The 22,400-nt window shown below is 42.2% G+C and overlaps 1 pseudogene; it reads left to right on the top strand.

Moving 5' to 3' along the window:
* The first annotated feature begins 233 nt into the window (after positions 1-233).
* Positions 234-18,126, top strand: LOC144323035 (tyrosine-protein phosphatase non-receptor type 2-like; annotated as a pseudogene).
* Positions 18,127-22,400: the final 4,274 nt, after the last annotated feature.

A 22,400-nucleotide genomic window follows, 5' to 3' on the forward strand; every position in this document is an offset into this window, starting at 1 on the left:
GTGTGAGATACTTGTGTCCTGTGTGAATGCTCACCAAAGAGCGAGCTCAGCAGAGGAAGATTTGAAGAATCAAGTGGGTAGAATCACCTATTCTGTGCATAGCAATCAGCCTCTTTCCACAGCCACCTCTCCCACGGCTTGATGGGCTCATGGAAAAAGTGGCCGGGGGGCAGGGATGGAGGTTGTGCATGGGCTCACCAACAGAGACTTTCATTCGCAAAGGTAACGCGGCAATGGCCACCGTTGCGTGCCCCGTCTGCCCGCAGCAAAGACCAACACTGCATCCCTGCTGTGACACCACTCTCCAGGGCCATCAGCCAGCTCCTAGTGGCAGGTGGATTACCTTGGACCATTTCCATCATGGAAGGGGAAGCCTTTTGTTCTTCCTGAAATGGACAGTCTGGATACAGATTTGCCTTCCCTACATATAACGCTCTTGCCAGAATTACCATCCATTTGCTACAAAATGTTTTGTCCAGGATTATGGCATCCTATACAGCATTGCTATGTTCAGGGACCTCACTTCACAGCCAGGGAAGTACAACCATTGTCCCATGCTCATGGAATGCACTGGTTTTATCATGTTCCCTCACATCCCTAACAGCTGACTTGATAGAATGGTGGAATGGCCTTTTGAAGACTCGGTTACAATGCCAGCTTGGTGGCAAGATCTCACAGGACTGAGGCAAGGTTCCCTAGGAGGCTGATGTGGACTGAATCAGCACACGATATGGTGCTATTTCTCTGATAGCCAGAATTCAAAGGTTTAAGCATTAAGGGGTGGAAGTGGGAGTGTCCCCACCCCCATTACACCCAGTAATCCACTAGTGATATTTATGCTTCTTGTTCTTACCACCTTCATCATAGCAACACCTGGTACTCAGGTCTTCCCAGCGGGAGTGAACTACCCCTTGGGTTTCTTTTGTGTCTCCAGCTTGTTGACTTGTTGACTGCAGATCTTGGGACTTCTCAGCCTTCACAAGCATGTGAACCAATTCCTTATCATAAATCTCATTCTCTCTATATACATCCTGTTGGTTATATTTCTTTGGAGAACCCCAAAAAAAGGTTGCCTGAAGTCTATCCATGAACCCAAGAAATAAATGGGCATCAGATTAAGAAGTCCTGCTCTAAAGACTGTTAACGTTCAGGATTCATCTATCAGGCATATGATACACAGGACAAATCTTGTCTCAAATCTTCAGGACCCAATGCTATTTGGCTCTAACCTTGTTCATCTGCACAGCCTTCAGCAGCATTCCATTTTTACTCTCTTGCCTCATTTTGTAGACTGCACTCCTGCCCCAGGGCAAACATTTGGAATCAGAGACACATGACCTCACAAATGCTTTCAACAGGAACAGACAGATGCTTCTGATGTTATAAACCTGCAGGAGAAATGGATCTAGGGACTATGCCATCATTCTAGCCCCTTGGTCTCTTATTGACCCAGCTGACTGTCCCCAGGCCCCCTCATTCACTGTAGGCTCCATTAACAGTATTAGGGAAGGAGACTGAGCCTGTGTGACAGGCACCTGGTGGTGACACAGTCTTCACGTGACTCTTGTTGCTGCCTGTAGAGGTAGAGTTATTGTTAACAATCTGATTCCTGGATATATCACTAGGGGTTTAATACAAGATAGCCAATTATATATTTGTGTTCAGAAAAAAATCAAGGTTGGGATATTGGGAGGAATAATGTCAGTTAATATTTTCTTGAGAGTGTTTAAGAACTGGTCCTCATTAAAGCTGTATATATAATAAAAGAGAGGTAGAGCAGAAAAGGGGGAAAGCTTGCTTTCTATTTACCTAGACTGGTGTGTACACAGCTACTCTTGGAAAAAACTGATTCCATTTTTATTACCCACCAGAGATTAGTACAGACAATACTAAACTATTTCTTAATATTAAAGACAAAAGCAAATATTGTTGTAATAAATTGACTTCTAACATAGAGAACTCCCCATAACAATTTGAATCTGTAAGTTTTCAACTAATGCATCCAGTGGGGCTAAAATGGGTGTGTGGGTGGAGGGAACTCTCATACAATGAGCGAGTATAAGTTGACTTAGTTTTTTTGTAGGGTATTTGAAAATATCTATAGAGGTGCCTGGATGGCTCAGTTGATTAAGCATGTAACTCTTGGGCGGCCCAGTTGGCTCAGTGGTTTAGTGCTGCCTTCACCCCAGGGCCAGATCCTGGAGACCCAGGATCAAGTCCCGCATGGGACTCCCTGCATGGAGCCTGCTTCTCCCTCTGCCTGTGTCTCTGCCTCTCTCTCTCTGTCTCTCATGAATAAATAAAATCTTTAAAAAAAAAAAAAAAGAAGCATGTAACTCTTGATTTTGGCTTATGTCGTGATCTCATGGATCATGGGATAGAGCCCCAGGTAGGGTTCCACACTCAGCGGGGAGTCTGCTTGAAATTCTCTCTCTCCTTCTCTCTCTGCCCTACACTGCTCTCTCTCTCTCTCTCTCTCAAAACAAATTTTTAAAAAAATTTTAAAGGAAATCTCTATAAAAGTTTTAATGGCCATACTAATGGATGTAATAAGTTTCCAGAGAATCTAAAGAAATATCCACACAAATGTACAGAAATGTTTGTACAATACTTTTAATAGGAAAAAAAAAAACCACAATCTGAAGACAGGCCAAATATCCTCCAGTAGATATGCCCCTGTGGTAGAATTTCAGATACTGGGCAGCCCAGGTAGCTCAGAGGTTTAGCACCGCCTTCGCCCGGGGCGTGATCCTGGAGTCCTGGGATCGAGTCCCATGTCGGGCTCCCTGCATGGAGCCTGCTTCTCCCTCTGAAAAAAAAGGAAAAAAGTGGCATATAAAATTTCATCTGATATACATAAAAAAGAAATCATGCAATTAAATTTCTTCTTTATGCAATGAATTACATAGGAAGAAGGTTGAGACATTGTAGATGGTATTTTTATTTTCCAGTAATTTCTCCGTTACTCTAAATAAAGTCTTCTTATCCAGAGTCACTTCAATTACCTTTTACTTCTACCCTGTCAAGTAGAGAATAGTCATCTCCAGTTCTCAGGCTAACCAATCCTTTTTCTTGGGCTTTTTTTTTTTTTAAGATTTTATTTATTTATTCATGAAAGACACAGAGAGAGACAGAGAGAGAGGCAGAGACACAGGCAGAGGGAGAAACAGGCTCCATGCAGGGAGCCCGACGTGGGACTCCATCCTGGGTCTCCAGGATCACGCCCTAGGCCAAAGGCAGACACCAAACTGCTGAGCCACCCAGGGATTCCCCTTTCTTGGGCTTTTAAAATTTTTTTTAAAGATTTTATTTATTTATTCATGAGAGACACAGAGACAGAGGCAGAGACATAGGCAGAGGGAGAAGCAGACTCCCAGTGGGATCATGACCTGAGCCAAAGGCAGACCCTCAACCACTGAGCCGCCCAGGTGCCCCTTTCATTGGACTTTGAAAGAAAACCCAGAAGAGAAACATCTGTCCACCCAACCCTACAGAGACTTCCATGTGTGAATTTAGAACTCAGGTCTCAGCCATGCATAAATGCTGATTTAGTCTGTTCCAGCTGCTACAACAGCATAACGTTGATGGGGTCTTGTACATAACAAAATTTATTTCTCGGAGTTCTGGAGGCTGGAAGCCCAAGATCAAGGCACCAGCAAATTTCAGTGTCTGATGAGGGTCCATTTCCTGCTTCATAGATGGCCATCTCTTCGCTGTGTCCTCACGTGGCAGAGATGGTAAAGGAGCTCCCTGGGGTCTCATTTTAAGGGCACTAGTCTCACCCTGTGGGCTCCAATCGCCCACAAACACCCCAGCTCCTAATACCATCACCTTGGGAGTTAGGATTTTAAACCTTTAGTCTACAGCAAACAGCCCATGGTTCTCTGCTCTGTGTTCATCCCAAAACTCATCAGCCACCACCATGTTTAGATTAATTTGCATTTGTGGGGAACTTTCCCAGAGCCAATGCCAATGTTTTGTGTGCATTAGCAATGCTTACCCCTCAGAACAAGTTTCTCCTTCCTCTTTCACAGAATAAGAAAACTGGAACCAGGAAAAGCAAGTGGAGTCCAAGGTCCTTACCCGGGAAGGGGCAATCTGCCCGAATCTGCACTCTCCTCTCGCCGGGCCTGTCTCACCTGCCTGGAGAAACTGCTGTGGGCTTCAGCGGATCTCGCGGTGACCTCTAGGCCCTGTGTCCTGTCAGCCCTGCCCACTGCACGTGCCAGCCAGCGAGCCCGGGTCTCCCAGAGAGCAAGGTCACCACTCACAGCCAGTACAGATCCCAGGCGCGCCCCATGTAGTCCTTTTACCAAATGATCTTGTCATACTTTGTAGTGTAGCAATTTCTCATAAAAGGAAACATTCAATTACCCTATGATCCAGCAATGACACTTTTTGTTCCTTTTCAACAACCCACCACCACCCCTGCTGAGAGTGTTTCAGGTGTCCCCGACCAAATCTGTCTCCAGGACTGAGCCTGCAAGATTACCAAGGAAACCTGCTCCTCCATCTACATTCCCAGAGATGATTTAATATCTTTTTTTTTTAATTTTTTTTTTTTTTATGATAGTTACAGAGAGAGAGAGAGGCAGAGACACAGGCAGAGGGAGAAGCAGGCTCCATGCGCCGGGACCCCGATGTGGGATTCGATCCCGGGTCTCCAGGATCGCGCCCTGGGCCAAAGGCAGGCGCCAAACCGCTGCGCCACCCAGGGATCCCCCCAGAGATGATTTAAAACCAGCCCCTGCCACAGGCCCATTAGAGCCAATGGAACGATCCCGATACTGTCTGTGCTATTCAAAAGCGTCCTCGGTCTTTTCTGAGGATAGCATCTTTAGAAATAGATTGGTCTGTAATTGCCAAGAGTGAATATGAGAAGTCTGAGGGCGAAGCCATCAGCCAGGAACTAGAGGGCACGGGGGAAGGAATGCACACGGGGTTGGCGACACTGCTCACGGCCATGTGCCCCACATCTACATCCAATGGAAGCTTCTGATGGAATCCAGCTGTGCTTCAAGCAAAACTACCCTGTTTCACATGCAGGACAGTAAACTATTTAAAGCACATTGAGTTAGATTTCTGTCACTTGAGTCTGCAAGACTTCTATCTAATAGAGAAACCAGTACTTGGAAATAGGATATTATAAATAAAAGTCTATAAATTGTGACATTGGCAGGGCTGTGGGAGGGTAGATGCAGTGAGGGCATCTCTCTCCTTACTGAGTAAGCTCAGAAGTTGGAAACGTCTGCTACGAGGAGGTTGACCCGGCGCCTGTTGTAGCTAGCCATATAGACCATGCCTAACCAGGCTGGAATAGTAGGAAACTTGGCAACAAAACTTCAGAGCGTAGGATGTGGTGGCTCCTCCTTGCCTCCTGCACTAAGCTCCAGCAAGAAACGCGCTTCTCTTACAGAGAAATTACTCTTCATGCCAGCCCGTCTGCAAACAGAGGGAAGAAAATCAAACCTTGTTAAGAAATACCCTTTCTGTGCACCCTTTCTGATAATTGAAGATGTTGCGGATTCTGTCCATCCTTTTACCTGTAGGGTGAGAAGCACTAAATTCTGTGCCACAGGCTACTGTTGGAATTGGAGCTGAAGGTGGAACAGAAGGTAAGCTAGTGGGAGGAACCAACAGCTTTTCCTTTCAAGCTTCCTGTTTTCTTTGGAAGATTCTTTACCTTTGGACCCCTTACCCATTTCCCAACCACACAGTTCCTATGTCTGGCAACTACCGATCTTCTACCTGTATCTATAAGCTTAGTTTGTTTTTTGTGTTTGTTTGCTTGATTTTTGTTTTTGTTTTCTGTTTTGATTCCACGTATAGGAGAGATCATATGGTACTTACCTTTCTCTGTCTAGTTTTACTTGGGATAATGACCTCAAGGTCCATCCATAGTCAGAAATGGCAAAATTCCATTCTTTTTTATGGCTGAGTAATATTCCATTGCATATATAGATGCCACATCTTTATGGATTCATTCATTGAGCAACACTTAGGTTATTTCTATATCTTGGCTTGTTGAAGTAATACTGCAATGAATATATGGTGCATGTATCTTTTCGAGTTAGTGTTTCTAATTTATTTGAATAAACAACCAGAAATGGGATTTCTGAATGTTATGGTAGTTCTATTTTTAACTTTGGGGGAACCTCAGTACTATTTTTCATAGTGGCTGCACCAGTGTGCATTCCCACCAACAGTGCACAAGGGCATTCTTCCCTCCACATCCTTGCCATGCTTTTTATTTCTTGTCTTTTTGATAATAGCCATTCTAACAAGTATGAAGTCACATCTTACTGTGATTTTTATTGCTTTTCCTGGTGATTAATGATGATGAGCATCTTTTCTCGAGCTTGTCGGCCATCTGTCTTTTTTTGGAAAAATGTCTACTCAGGTATTCTGACCTTTTTAAAATCTTTTTAAAATATTTGGTATTGAATTCTGTGAGTTCTTTAGTGTTTTAGATTTTAAACCCTTATCAGATGCATGATTAGCAAATATTTTCTTCCATTCAGGTTTCCTTTTCATTTTGTTAATGGGTTTTTTTTTTTTTTTTTTTTTTTGGTGTGCAGAAGCTTTTCAGTTTGGTGAACTCCACTTATTTGTTTTTGCTTTTCTTGCTTTTCCTTTTGGTGTCAGATTCCTCAACCCTTTGTTCATTTCCCAGAGTTAGGAGTCTCTCATGGTTTGTCACCCTCTCTGATTTTCCCACTCAGTTCCCCTCCTTTCCTTTATAATCCCTTTCACCATTTCTCATATTCCACATATGAGTGAAACCATATGATGATGGTCCTTCTCCGATTGACTTATTTCACTCAGCAGAATACCCTCCAGTTCCATCCACATCAAAGCATCATGGGTATTCATCCCTTCTGATGGCCGAGTAATATTCCATTGTATATATAGACCATATCTTCTTTATCCATTCATCTGTTGAAGGACATCGAGGCTCCTTCCACAGTTTGGCTATTGTGGACATTGCAACAAGCATTTTCTGTACTAAATAATTTAAAACATTCTCTGCACTTGCTTGAACATTAATTTATTCATAAAATTCTATTTTTAAAAAACATTATTTATTTATTTATTCATGAGAGACACCGAGAGGGAGGCAGAGATATAGGCAGAGGGAGAAACAGGCTCCATGCCAGGAGCCCAATGTGGGACTCGATCCCAGGACTCTAGGATCACTCCCTGGGCCGAAGGCAGATGCTCAAGCACTGAGCCACCCAGGCATCCCATAAAATTCTTTCTTCATATATAGCATAGAAGGAAAATCCACCTTTCTTGGATGAATTATCACAGCTTATTAGTTAGAAAAAGAAACAGAAAAACATGTAAACGTAAATGTGTATATTCCAGCTCCATTTACTCATTTATAATGTGACCAAAATGAAAGCAACTTTATGCATGGATGTACTCTGCAAATTTGAAGAAATGTCAAAATCTAAAGCAATTAGAAGTCATCATTTGGCTCTGCTGCCCATATTTTTAGTGCAGCACGTGACCTTACTCATTAATCAAGCACCTGCTGACCCAGTCATTGAGATAATGGGTTCAATGGTGTAGTAGACATGAACATAACTTTGAGGAGCTAAGCCTGGCAAGATTACCAAAACATTATAAAACACTGTAACAGACACTCTGAGAACTTGAAGGTCCAGATGCTATGGAAACAGAGGAAATCCATTTACTGGCTTTTAATAGGGAACTAGAGGGAAGAGCAAGATTTCACCAGATATTTAAAGGAGTGAAATGGGAAAGAAGGTGGCAAGCATTGCTTGGTAGAGGCACTGAGCACAGGAGAGCTCCTCGGAGCAACAGCAGGTCATCAGAATGGCATGCCTAGAGTGTACTGTTCATTGCAGGGAGTAAGACATGAACCTGGAAATGCCATTCAGCACCAGCAGTGAGAATACCGAGACACAAAGATTCTGATGATGGTGATGGTCCTCCTTCAGAATGGGATAAAAGGGCAAGGAGCCCAATGCTAACACTATGAAAGACTAAGCAGCTCAATAGTCATGGACAATTAATTAGAAAGCAGTTGCTATGGCTTTACACCATGCAAAATAAAACATTTCCTGCCTATACTGCATAGAGGTTAGAGGGACATTGCCTGCTAGAGTGATGTCACAGGTGGTCACTATGAACATCTCTTCTACTTTCTGTTAAATGGCCTGGAAATGATTACTTTTTCTTCTATTGATGGATCATTCTGGTGCTACCCAGAAGATGTGAAATATTTGGAAACTAAAGAATGTAACATAAAATTTAAAAGTGTGAATTTTTAAAGGACTCCTAGTCTCCATAATTTGGAGTACTGAACCAGATGACTATCCTAATAAATGGTTGACTACAGTAGTAAATTTTTAAAAGAAAGATTTCCCCGAGATGCATAAACATATTGTAAATCCTTGAAAGCAAGCACTATTGCAGAGGTTTTATTTTCTATGGAATGACCTGGAGCATATAGCTTAGGAGAGATGAGGTCCCTCACAGGAGAGCAGAGAAACTGGTTTTCCAAACAGAAAAGTCAAATACAAAAGAAAAAGCAGCTTTTCTTTCCCCTGAAGGAAAGTGGGTTCCTGCATCTCACCCTCTTCTCCTTCCCAGCAGGTGCAGACAGCTTAGCCTCCTGAGACATACCCTAATGCTCTGCTTTAGAAATGCAGACTAAGGATCTGGGGGAAATTTTTATTGGGTTACAAATAAAATGTGACATCAGTAACTAATGGTTCTCCGTGGCTTTAATGACAGAATGGTATTTAAATCCCGCGTCAGCTGAGTGCTTTAGAGTAATTTACAGAAGAAGAAAGTAAGGCTCCGATGGGCGATGGGCGACTGGGTTTCCTCGCAGCTCATCCCGCGTTCGGGCTGCTCCGTTGGCTCCTTGGGATGAAGCCAGGCTGCAGGCGCTGCTGACCCAGAGGTGAGGCTTTCCCTTCGCAGCTGCCCTTCAGAGGGAGCCCCGCTGTCACCTCTTCTTTCCACCACATCAACAAACACAGGTAGTAGTCTTACATGGGGCACGGCTCTAGGGCCAATAGAAAGATTCTTGACTACTTTCCACAGAAGCTTTGACTGTTTGTTTTTCAGAAAAAAAGTCAGGAATCTGCTCAATGTCCTGACACAGATAACCACTTTTTAACAATGTAACATTTTTTTCAGCTTCATCTTCACAATTTTATGCTAACAGTTTTTATTGAGTTGGTATTATTTGCGTAGAGTAAAACTAACAGAGTTAAGTGTATAGGTTAAGTTTTGATAGATGTATACATCCATGGACCTATCTTCCACATCAAGATATAAAAAAAATCCCCATCCTTCTAGAAAGTTCTCTTGTGCCCCCTTTCCAGTCAATACTTCCCCTACAAATAACCACTGTTCTGACACTTATCACTATAGTTTAATTTTGCCTGGTTTTTTAAAAGATTTTATTTATTTATCCATGATAGACACAGAGAGAGAGAGAGAGAGAGAGAGAGAGAGAGCCAGAGACACAGGCAGAGGGAGAAGCAGGCTCCATGCAGGGACCCTGACCCGGGACTTGATCTCGGGTCTCCAGGACCACACCCCAGGCCAAAGGCCACCAGGGCTGCCCTAATTTTGCCTGTTTGAACTCCATCTAAGAGACTTATGGTTTTTTTCATGTTCTTTCTTTTGTTTGATACAGTATTTTTAAGATTCTTCCTTGGTTTCGTATGTAGAGATAGATTGTTCTATTCAATTTTTAAATATAAACATACTACAGTGTGTTTATCCATTCTCCTGTGGACACACACCTCTCCATCTGTTTCTAGTTGGGAGTTACTATGAGTAAAGCCGCTATGAGGCTGATACAGGAGACCCCACTTACCTGGCAGTGCACCCGAAGTGGTGCCATATGATGTCACCCAAAAGAACCTAATGCTTGGGGGCTACAAGATCTCCCTGGAAAGCCGGGGACACATCTGTCCCAATGCAGTTGATCAAGGCTTGCTCTTCTAGCTGCCCAGTGTGGGGCAGCAGATATGCACTCTTCCCAACACCCTAACGGGATAGTGCAGCCTCAGGAAGAGAAGACATGGGCATCCAGGCAGCCCCTAACGCTGGAGTGACCTTGTCTGTCCCTGTGACTTCCCATAATCCTTTGGTCCCTCAGTCCCATAGACCTATACAGGGACCTATAGACCTATACAGAGTTCCCTTTTCACCAAGGATTTGGAAGTGGTCATTATGGAGAACATCCCACCCTGTGGAGGGTTCCTGAATGTTTATGGAAGGTAATGAGGCAGAATAAGATGAAGGTGACAGTCCCTTCTCCACCCCTTGGTACATCCTAGTGCATAGGATTATAAGGGGCCTTGGTTGCAGGTCCAAGCAAATCCAAGCTTTGTTCATGGAGGGTCTCTGGTCCTGGGGCTGGGGTACAGGCTCAGGGACCAGAAACAGGGCAGGGGCTGTACCTCTGCTGCCAGGAATCCCCCAGCACCCCATCCTCAGATGGACACCAAGGAGCAGGGGTAGAAGCAGATGCTCAGTCTTCTCCTCCCCCCACCCCAAGATCCCACCTTCCCACTGCGCACTGTGAGAAACAGGCCAGCATGTGTGGAAAGCTGGCAGGTGGAAAGGAGGAAGCACCTGCAGGGAGCAGAGGAAGAAAGAATGGCAGCACTAATGACCATTGCTTGCTCCAAGTGGGCCCTTTCGTGGAAAAGACACTCAAGCACCTTTAGAAAAAATACAGTCAACCTCTGTATATTATTCCCTGACTTAAAAAAAAGTGTTTCTATAAATGTATAATGAAAATATCAGGGGCACCTGGATGGCTCAGTCAGTTAAGCATCTCACTCTTGATTTCAGCTCAAGTCATGATCTCAGGGTCATGGGATCAAGCCCCACATCAGGCTATGCTCTGGGCATGGAGCCTGCCAAAGATTCTCTTTCTCTTTCCCTCTGCCCACTATCCCCTCCCCTGCCCCTCACTCTTGAAGTCTCTTTTTCTCTCAAAAAAAAAAAAATCAGTGACTGATAGAAAATGGGCAAAGGACATAAACAGTATAGCTTAAAAGAAATACCAATAGCCAATATCAAATTATAATAAAAAGCACTAATAGTCAAAAATATGAATCTCAAAAACATTGTGCTAAATGAAAGAAGGCAGGTTCAAAAGAATGCAGACGGTATGAGTCCACTTACATGAAGTTCTTCTGACAGAAGGCAGATCTGCAGTTGCCAGGAGCCAGACTTCTAGTTTGTGGCCTGGCAACAAGGGGCAGGAGGGAACTTTGTGGAGTGATGTGATGGTTATACCACTAGATGCATTTGTCAAAACTCATCACTTTACATTAAAATTGGTAAATTTGGGCAGCCCGGGTGGCACAGTGGTTTAGCGCCGCCTTCGGCCTGGGGTATGATCCTGGGGGTCCTGGGATCGAGTCCCACGTTGGGCTCCCTGCTGGAGCCTGCTTCTCCCTCTGCTTGTGTCTCTGCCACTCTCTCTCTGTGTGTCTCTCATGAATAAATAAATAAAAAATCTTAAAAAAATTAAAAAAAATAAAATTGGTAAATTTTATTACGTATAATACCTCAATAAAGCTGACATTGAAAAAGAAAAAATATTTAATTTAAGGAAACTCATCATTTTAGACATTTTAGCCCTGAAAAGATTGGATTCCGCCTAGTCCAAGTCCTTCCTGTTATTATACTCTGTGGTTTATAAATGCTGATATGGAGGCCCAGAGAAAGAAAACAGGACTTATGATCACACAGCCTGATGGTGGTCTAGCCGCATTTCAGTCCCCAGACCTTGTGTCCTATTAGGCTTTCTCTTCTGCCATCCTTCCTCCACATGTAAACTTGTGAACATGTCATGTCTCACGTTGTCACCAGAACAAATCACAGATGCCATAAAGTATCTGGCAGATATATAGTCCTTAATGTGTGTAACACAGCCCCATGTAGTAGATGAGGAAGATAGTATTATTTCCATTTTTCTATTGGAAGAGTAGAAACACAGAGAACTCAACTTACATGTCTGAGGGCACACAAGTTACTCACACTTGGGTTTTCAATTGTACAATGGATGAGTAATTCTTACGTCATATGGCTGTTGTGAGGAGTGAATTGAATTAAGTCAACCCAAATTCTCAATACACCGTAAACGCTGTTTACATCAGCTATTTATGCTAATGAATATGATAATGGTGAACATGATGGGGAACATAACAATACTTGGATTTTATAATAATAAAGTTGAAATTAGAACATTTTCCAAAGATATGCAAATAAGCTGGCTTACAAGTTGTGAGGAAATGGACATTCTCAGTTACTACAGTTGGGAGTGCACATTGGAATATGCTTTCAGCAAATAGTTCCACTGTAGAATACATTTTCAATGATATTTGCATACATCCACAAAGATACACACGCAAAGATGTTCACTGCAGTGTTGCAGAGGATAAATAAACAAAGGTGATCTAAATGTCCATCAGGAGGTGAAAAGGAGCCTGGCGTAAAGGAATGTTCTCTGTATTGATGAGAAAAGATGTCCATGCTATTGCACTGGACCTAAAATAGGAGAGTTTGTATAATTGATGTCATTTATGATCCTAGACATTTTGCTGTCTCATTTATAGGTGGATGGGAGATGGATTCTGTTCACATGAATATTTTACCCCCTGAGAAAAAAAAACTTGAAGGTGATGATGATGTTTGATTAAAACTTCAAAGTCTGTACCAAATGCCACTGCCTATCCTCTCAGGTTGAATATCAGCCCTTGCTTTCTCTGTGAACACAGAAGGACCTGCAAAGGTTAATAGTGAGATCACTACAGGGACTCACTGGGCATGCAGCAGCAGGGTCAAGGAGTCACCTTACTTGAACATTGAGAGCAGACAATAGGTCACAATCAAGTGAGCTAGGCTGAGCCAGGTGACAGAGAGTGGATCCTTAATAGAGGCACTAGTAGCTTTGGTCAGAATGCCTTTTATTTCGTGTTGTTCAGGACTTCTCTTTCCTGATGAAATCTGGAGGAGGGGAGGCTGCTGTAGTTTCTCAGTCTCCCTCTATCCCAGAGATGGAGTGGCTACATGGAAACCTCACTACCCGGGGAACCACAAAATGAGAAACTGCCAAAGGTTTTAGGTTAATGCTGAAGAAAGAGAGAACAGAGCTACGTATTTTCTTTTTTTTCTTTTTTTTTTAAATTTATTTTTTATTGGTGTTCAATTTACTAACATACAGAATAACCCCCAGTGCCCGTCACCCATTCACTCCCACCCCCCGCCCTCCTCCCCTTCTACCACCCCTAGTTCGTTTCCCAGAGTTAGGAGTCTTTACGTTCTGTCTCCCTTTCTCATATTTCCCACACATTTCTTCTCCCTTCCCTTATATTCCCTTTCACTATTATTTATATTCCCCAAATGAATGAGAACATATAATGTTTGTCCTTCTCCGACTGACTTACTTCACTCAGCATAATACCCTCCAGTTCCATCCACGTTGAAGCAAATGGTGGGTATTTGTCATTTCTAATAGCTGAGTAATATTCCTTCGTATTTTCTAAAAGGAATATTCGCCTATGGCTCCATTGAATGTAAGCTCCCCCAGTGCAGGGAGTGTGTCAGTGTTCATCCATCTTTGATTCCTCAGCACAGGACCTGACATAAGAGGGACTCAGTGAGGGCTCATAGAATGAATGAATAGCAAAACATTATTTCCTAGTGGTCACAAGTGCACAAAATATGAGCATACTTCATGCCACTGAACTGTATACTTAAAGCGGATAAATGATAAATTACATATTATATGTACTGTAACCATAATTTAAAAAAAGAACGCCAGCAAGAGAACCAAAATTCAATGGACAGAGTGGGAGAAATATTTGCAAATCATATATCTCCTAAATATATAATATCCAGAATATATAAAGTACTCTTACAAGTCAAAATAAAACAACAAAAACACGTCCCAATTTAAAAATGGGTAAATAAGAGGCACCTGGGTGGCTCAATGGTCGAGCATCTGCCTTTGGCTCAGGTCGTGATCCAGGGTCCTGGGATCAAGTCCCACATCAGGCTCCCTGCAGGGAGCCTGCTCCTCCCTCTGCCTAAATCTCTGCCTTTCTCTCTGTGTCTCTTATAAATAAATTTTAAAAAAATCTTTAACAAAAAAAATGGGTAAATGAGGGGCTCCTCGATGGCTTAGTTAGTTAAATGTCCAACTCTTGATTTTGGCTCAGGTCATGATCTCAGGGTCATGAGATAGAGCCCTGCATCAGGCTCTGTGCTAGGTATGGTGCCTGCCTAAGGTTCTCTCTCTCCCTCTGTTCCTACTTTTAAAAAGTGAGTAAACAATTTGAATAGACACTTTTCCAAAGAGTATATACACATAGACAATAAGCACATGAAAATATATTCAACATCATAATTCATTAGGGACATGCAAAACCATAATGAGATATCATTCTACTTACTAGCATGAATATCATTAAGAAATGGACAATAAGATATATTAGTGAAGATGTGGAGAAATTGGAACCCTCATATATTGCTGGTGGGAATGTTAAATGATGTAGCCACTGTGAAGAACAATCTGGTACTTCCTCAAAAATTATGCAAACCAATTCCTATGGATATATCTAAGAGGAATGAAAATGTACATTCATGCAAAAACTTGTACACAAATGTTCATAGCAGCATTGCTCATAATGCCAAAAAAGTGAAAGAAACACAAGTGTCCATCAACTGATGAATGAATTAAAAAATAAGGTGTATTTATTTATACATTGAAATATTACTCAGCCATGAAGAGGTATCAAGTAATAATACATGTCATATTATGAATGAACCTTGAAGACATAATGCTAAAGGAAAGACGCCAGGTACAAAAGGTCACATATTTCATGATTCATATTAAATGTCCATATTAGACACAGAGACAGAAAGTAGATTGTGGGAATGGGGGTAGAAGGGAATTGGGACAAACTAGAAGAAATAAGCATGAGGATTTAGGGAGGGTGACGGAAATGTTCTTCACTTAGATAGTGATCACAAATGCATAACATAGTGAATGTACTAAAAACCACTGAAACCGTCTCTTACAATGGTAGATTTTAGATCTTGTGAAGTATATTTCAATAAAAACACTGCCATGTGTAAAAAGAAACGAGGCATAGGTAAATATCAGTCCATCTGCATCATGATGGTACATAGTTGAGACAGAGACCTTTGTGCTGTGAAGAGGGTCAGCTTGCACATACATTTGCCAGGGCATTGTTCCACAGGAAAGGTCATTCCATCTGAGAATACCTAGCACTCCTAGAACCTAGAGCATTATAGGAAGGATTCTTGTGATGATGATGATGATGATGATGATGATGATGATGATGATGATTGATGACGGTGCTGATGGTGACTATGATGAGGATACCAACAGCTGGATACTTCTTAGGAGGCAGGCTGAGCATATTTTAGCTGATTTGTCATTCACTCTTCACAACAACCCTATGACAGCGATTCTCAAACTCAAACTCAAATGAGCATCCTGAATCACCTGGGTGCTTGTGAAAGCTGATCGTTGACCTCCATCATCAGAGTTTCTGATGCAGTAGGTCTGGCGAGGGGTTTAAGAATTTGCTTTTTTAACAAGTTACCAAGTGACTGGCCAATGAGATGAGTGCTATTGTGCACCTCATTTTACAGGTCACAGCAGGGGGTGTACAAAATCAAGGGTGGTGCAGGATCGCTCTAGAGTGAAGAAAGAACTTAAATGTGCTTTAGGCCAGCAGAGTTCAGAAAAGCTGAGGACATTGCCCTCTTCCCTCAGCCCCAGCCCCCATCACTCACTTGGCAAACTGGACTCTGGGTGCCAGAGGGCAGCAGGAGTGGAAAATGAGCACAGAGGCTACAGTGAGATAAAACACCAAACTCCCCAAAGCCAGGCTCTCCACTTGGAGTTCAATGCTGGCTTACCTGGCATCAGGCTGAACAGAGAAGACAGAGGAGCCATGCCGCCACCCTCAGCTGGGCCTCCATATTTTCCTGCCCCACGAACTTCCAGAAGGGTGATTCGATATTTCTTGGTCTAATTTTAGATTTGAGGCACATTTGGTATAAAAAGAGGTCATACAGTCTCTAGTGCATTTGTATCACATTCCAAGAAACAAGGAAGGCCATTCTTTAGGGCAGCATCTGCCACCCAGTCCCCTGCCTGACTATTGGCTGGGGCGCAGGTGTCCTTACATAGCAGGTCTCTCCTCCCACATGATCTTATGGAGTGTGCTACAAGGACAGCTATAAAACCCATGTATCGGCATATGTGCTTAGAGATCTTGAATGATTGTGTTGAATTCTACAGTACATTAGAAAAATTTTTTGCTCCCCAGATATTGTGGGGCCTGAGCTTCTCCGATGGCGCATCCTCTGCTCAGGCTAGCTGGCTCCCACTGCCCTGTCTGCCACTGTCAAGTGTAGTTTGAGGAGCTGAATGTTCAGAATCACTGGCAGAAGCTGTATTTGGAAATTTGCAATCCTCATAGAGTAGCCAAGTTTCCAGAAAATAGAAATTGAAACAGATGCAGAGATGTAAGCCTATATGATCATAGTGGTGTTAAATTGCAAGATGCTAAACATGGTTGCATTCATGACAGGTTATCTGACATAGAAGAGGCGCAGAGGGGATCCCTGGGTGGCACAGTGGTTTAGCGCCTGCCTTTGGCCCAGGGCGCGATCCTGGAGACCCGGGATCGAATCCCACGTCGGGCTCCGTGCATGGAGCCTACTTCTCCCTCTGCCTATGTCTCTGCCTCTCTCTCTCTCTGTGTGACTATCATAAATAAAAAAAAATAAAAAAAAAGAAGAGGCGCAGAAGAGTTACATCTGAACACAGGGTCCACTTCCTAATACAAGTTGCCACTTCTGGTTCATGTTTTGGCAGCAAAAGACCAAAGCAGTTGTCACACTAAACAGTTGTGGAAAAGGAATTGGTGCAAGGCACACAGTGCTGGCTAACAAAAAAACACAGAGATGCTTGTAAGGAAACAGGAGTCAGTGTGAATTTCTTGTCAGAAGGTGTGAAGTCTATTACATGGTACATCTACTGCAATTGGGAAACATCAATAGCAGGAAACCAGAACAACATCTCGCTGTCACTATACTACTGGCCAGATTCTGGAGTCTCTCTGCTACCAGCTTCATCTCTCACTTTCTTATTTAAAGTGAGAGAATCTGGCTCCTTGAATTCAAACATGGGCCTGCAGTGATCCATTACCATGCAGGCACTGGGTGCTCAAGCAGGTTTTCTCAAGCAGACATGTGTTGTGTTCTTTTTAAAATTTTAATATTTTACTTATTAATTGATTTTTATTTTAGAAACAGAGAATGAGCAAGCAGGGGGAGAAGCAGAATGAGAGGGACAAGCAGACTCCCTGCTGAGTGCAGAGTCTGACAAGGGGCTCAATCTCATGACCCTGAGATCATGACCTGAGCCAAAATCCAGAGTTGGCCACTTTAACCAACAAAGCCACCCAGGTGCCCCTACACCTATCATGTTCTGATTGAAAAAAGAGATGATGTTAACATGAAACAGTTGTTATTGAATTTGAGACAATACCAAATGGGATTTCTTCAGACACCACATTAACTCAAAGTTGCATATGTGACTATCATAGAAGGAGCAAAATTTATAAAGGGAGATTCAAATATACAGAAATGGTGGAAAGAACTTTCTAAGGAAGATGTATGTCCTGTGTTTCATCATTCACCAACCAAAATAATGGCTGAAAAATACAATGGGAATAGAACAGGCCTAGAAGAAGAAAAACTGACAGTTGGCAGTTATGCAGGACTATCCTCTAAAATGCAGGATACTGTGGCAGAGAACAGCCAGTGGGAGTGTTTCTACCCAAACGTTTTTGAGAGAACAGAAAAGCTAACACGGCTCAGAAGGTGCAACAAATGAAACAGAGGCTAAATGAGACTGAATGAGAAAGAAAACGTTTTCCCAATTTTAAAAAGAAAAATAAAGACACAAAAATGTTCCCTGAAAATGTCTTTGAAGGGAAATTTTCCCTTGGACATAATCAGGCCAGACTGACACCTAACTGTTCAAGACTGCAGAATATTCTGCAGCTATAAATTTTGAACCATTGATGTGCAAAGCAAGACCGGAATGCAGCCTACTCCAGAAATTAAAGTGAGGTCTGATAAACCTGTAGATGACCTCAGTTTTGTCTGTTTTCAAAGCCAACTTTCCATCCAGGGAAGGAAGAACACCACCAGTGTAAGACTTTGCAGAACTTCTGAGTTGATGTATTGTCAAGTTGTTAAATGCACGTGTGAGATGTAAAAGAAAAGATGAAAAGATGAAGATGTATGTATGAAGAAAGATGTAAAAGAATTAAGTTAGGAGAGACTACTTTGTACTGTCCATTATTCCTACTGTATTTTTATACTTTTTGGCAGCATTAAATATTTTTATTAAATAGAAAAAAATTTTAAGCCTCCAGCCTATGAGTCTCTTGTAGACAGCATATGGTTGGGTCTCACTTTTCTTTTCCAGGCCAATACCCTGTGTCTTTTGTGGAGCATTTAGTCATTCACCTTCAGAGTAACTATTAAAAGATGTGAATTTAGTGCCCTTGTATTACCCGTAAAGCCCCTGTTTCTGCAGATTCTCTGTTTCTTTGGGCTCTGTCTTCGATTACAGGGTCCCCCTTAATATTTCCTGCAGGTCTGGCTTGGTGGTTACATATTCTTTCAGTCTCTGTCTTGGAAGCTCTTTATCTCTCCTTCCATTTTGAATGAGAGCCTTGCTGGATAAAGTATTCTTGGCTGCCTGCTCTTCTCATTTAGGACCCTGGATATATCCTGCCAGCCCTTTCTGGCCTGCCAGGTCTCTGTGGAGAGGTCTGCTGTTCATCTCATATTTCTCCCACTGGATGTTAGGAATCCCTTGTCTCAAGCTGCTTTCAGGATTTTCTCTTCATCTCTGAAATGTGCAAGCTTTGCTAGTCTAGGTTGGGGTGCCAATCTGTTTTTCTTGACTGGGGGAGGGGTCCTCTCTATCTCTTGAATAGGAATACCTGTTTCTTTCCCCAGATTATGGAAGTTCTTGGCTATGATTTTCTCAAAGATAGTGTCTGGTCCTCTCTCTCTTTTTCACTATGCCCTAAGGAAGGAATTCCAATAATTCAGATGTTATTTGTTTTCAAACTATCACTTATTTCTCAGAGCCTCTTCTCGTGGGCTCTGAGTTGTTTTTCTCTCTTTTCCTCAGCTTCCTTCCTTTCCATCAACTTGTCTTCTATGTCTCTTATTCTCTCTTCTGCCTCATTTACCCTAGCTGATAGAGTATCCAGTTTAGACTGCATCTCAGTTAAAGTACTTTTCATTTCGGCCTGATGAAGTCTCATTTCCACACTAAGAGATTCTCTAGAGTCTTTGATGCTTTTTTCAAGCCCAACTAGTCACTTTATCATTGTCATCCTGAACTCCATCTCTGACCTTTTACTTTAATCCATATCCATTTGATCTGTGGCGGAGCATTACCTCCAGTTCCTACTTTTGTGGAGAATTCCTCCTTTGAGTCATTTTGTCCAGTGTAATACGAATGAGCAGAGTCAAAAACACCAACCATGACCTAAGCAAAATATGTACAGTACTTCCAGCTCGTCTTCTGGGGGTGGGGGTGCTGGTCTCTTGATGTCTGGTGTCTGTGCCTGGGTGGTGTTGTACCACCCCTGCCAGGTGTCTGTGCCTGGGTGGAGTTGCACCACCCCTGCCAGGTGGCCAGGCTCACCGTAAGCTGTTGCTGTATGAGGTTTTTGTTTTTCCCTAAAGGCTTTCTGCACCTCTTGCAAAAAGTGGTCCCTTTTCTATTTGGAGACTTCCAGCCATTCTTTTGTAACCATGTAAGACCATCAGCCTCAAGTGTGTTTGAGGAAGAAGAGCTTCTGTTTCCTCAAAGACCTTAAAATGAAATTTTTAATGAATTGACTTTTAAACAATCATATGAGGTTTCCAGGACCTTTCAATAGGGAAAGAGTGGTCTTTTCAACAAATAATGCTGAGGATATTGAATATCAACATACAAAACAGTAAAGCTGGGCCCCGACTTTACGCCATCTGCAGAAATTGACACAAAATGGACCAATGACCCAAATGTAAGAAGAAAAACTATAAAACTTAAGATTAAAACATGAAAGATGAGCCTCATGATATTGGATTTAATATTAATTTTTTGGATATCACTCAAACACAGGCAATCAAAGAAAAAATAGGGATCCCTGGGTGGCGCAGCGGTTTGGCGCCTGCCTTTGGCCCAGGGCGCGATCCTGGAGACCCGGGATCGAATCCCACATCGGGCTCCCGGTGCATGGAGCCTGCTTCTCCCTCTGCCTATGTCTCTGCCTCTCTCTCTCTCTCTCTATCTCTGTGACTATCATAAATAAATAAAAATTTAAAAAAAAGAAAAAATAAAGAAACTGGACTTCATCAAAATTAAAAACGTATATGCATCAAAAGATACCACCAATTTGATGAAAAGGGAATTTGCAGAATTTGAGAATACCTTTGAAAATCATAGCAGATTGGAGTCCTGCACAATGCTGGTAGAAGAGTAAAATCGTGTAGCCAATGTGGAAAACAGCAAAAATTTAGACATAGAGTTATCATATCCAGGAAACCTACTTCTGGGTTTATATCCCCAAAGAATTCAAAACAGGAACTCAAATGTTCGTGCAATAACATTGACAGCATGTTATTTAAAATAGTCAGATGTGGAAATAACCACTGTGTCCCTCCAGTGATGAGTGAAGAAACTACACAGGGCACATTCCTAGACTGGGATATTTACTCGTCTCTAAAATCAAAGAATTTCTGACACATGCTAGGACATGGATGAACCCTGAGGATACTGTGTAAAGTGAAATATCCAGGCACAAAAGGACAAATGATTCCACTTATGTGTGAGATACCTACAAATTCAGAGAGATGGAAAATGGAATGGGGTAGACACCAGAGCTGGCGAATGGGGAGTTACTGTTTGGTTGGCATGGTTTCGGTTTGGGAATACAAAAAAAGTTCTAAAGATGGACAGTAGGGATGGTTGCACGGCAACGTGTATGTGATGCCACTGACTGTACACTTGAAAATGATTGAAATGGATATTTTAATGTTATGAATATATTACCCCAGTAAAAAATATATATTTCATTATGCTTCTAGGTTTATTAATTTAATTTTAAGTACAAGTTTTAAAAATCTACATAAACTATGGTTCCATTTTATCAGGAGAATTCAAAATAAGCATAGAGAAAAATATGATATGGGAAGGGACATGAGGTCATGATGATTCTGTTTCTTAGGGGTATTTTCTTAGGGGTATTTTTTTTCTCTTTTCTCTTTCTTTCTTTCTTTCTTTCTTTCTTTCTTTCTTTCTTCTTTTCTTTCTTTCTTTCTTTCTTTCTTTCTTTCTTTCTTTCTTTCTTTCTTTCCTTCCTTTCTTTCTTCTTTCTCCTTCCTTCCTTCCTTCCTTCCTTCCTTCCTTCCTTCCTTCCTTCCTTCCTTCCTTTTTTTATTTTCAGGAGAAGAGCAGAGGGAGAGGGAAAGGGAGAGAATCCCAAGCAGGTTCCACGCCCAGTGAGGGAGCCTCAGGAGGGCCTCCATCTCACAACCTAGAGATCATGACCTGAGCAAAAATCGAGAGTCAGTCGCTTAACCAACTGAGCTACCCAGGTGCCCTTTAAGGGTATTTTCTACAATATGTCTTCTAAGTAATAAAAAAGGACAAACGAATATTTTTATTTTGTTCCTTAAACTCTCAATTATATAAATTAATTTTAATGTATATAGTTTCTCTTCATTTAAAACATTTTCATACACTGTCATTAAATCCTGACATTAATTGTAAAGTAAAAATCATTGATGTCAAAGTCATTAAAGCAAATTTCTTAAATTAAATCTTTAAAAAAAGTACTTTGGATACTGAGGAACATAATGTGGAGTGGGGAGGAAAAAGCACTTTCTACATTGTGCCTTTCCTTCTTTTATTAAGCCAGGATTTTCTGTAAGGAACTCGTTTCTGTCGGCTTTGAGAAAAGCCCGAGAGGGAAGAATCTGTGATGGTGGAGAGACGGAGAGGAGCATTACAAAAGGCCCTGCCTTCCTTGGACACCCATTCCGTGCAACCACTTTCTTTCCAAGGATTTAGGTCTTGCCCATCAAGTCCCTGATTTTGGAGTTTGCCAGTCCTCTCCAGATTCTTCCATAACCCAGAGGCACCCCATCCTGAAACCGTGATGACACATCTGCCTGTGGACTCTGTGTCCTCCATCTGCCCCACCTTTGCCTAGAAACAACAGGAACCACTAGACTAGATTATCTTGTCCTCGATCCTCCAGGAGATGTTC

This window comes from Canis aureus, chromosome 1 (genome assembly GCF_053574225.1).
Source record: "Canis aureus isolate CA01 chromosome 1, VMU_Caureus_v.1.0, whole genome shotgun sequence".
In the NCBI taxonomy this organism is placed as follows: domain Eukaryota; kingdom Metazoa; phylum Chordata; class Mammalia; order Carnivora; family Canidae; genus Canis; species Canis aureus.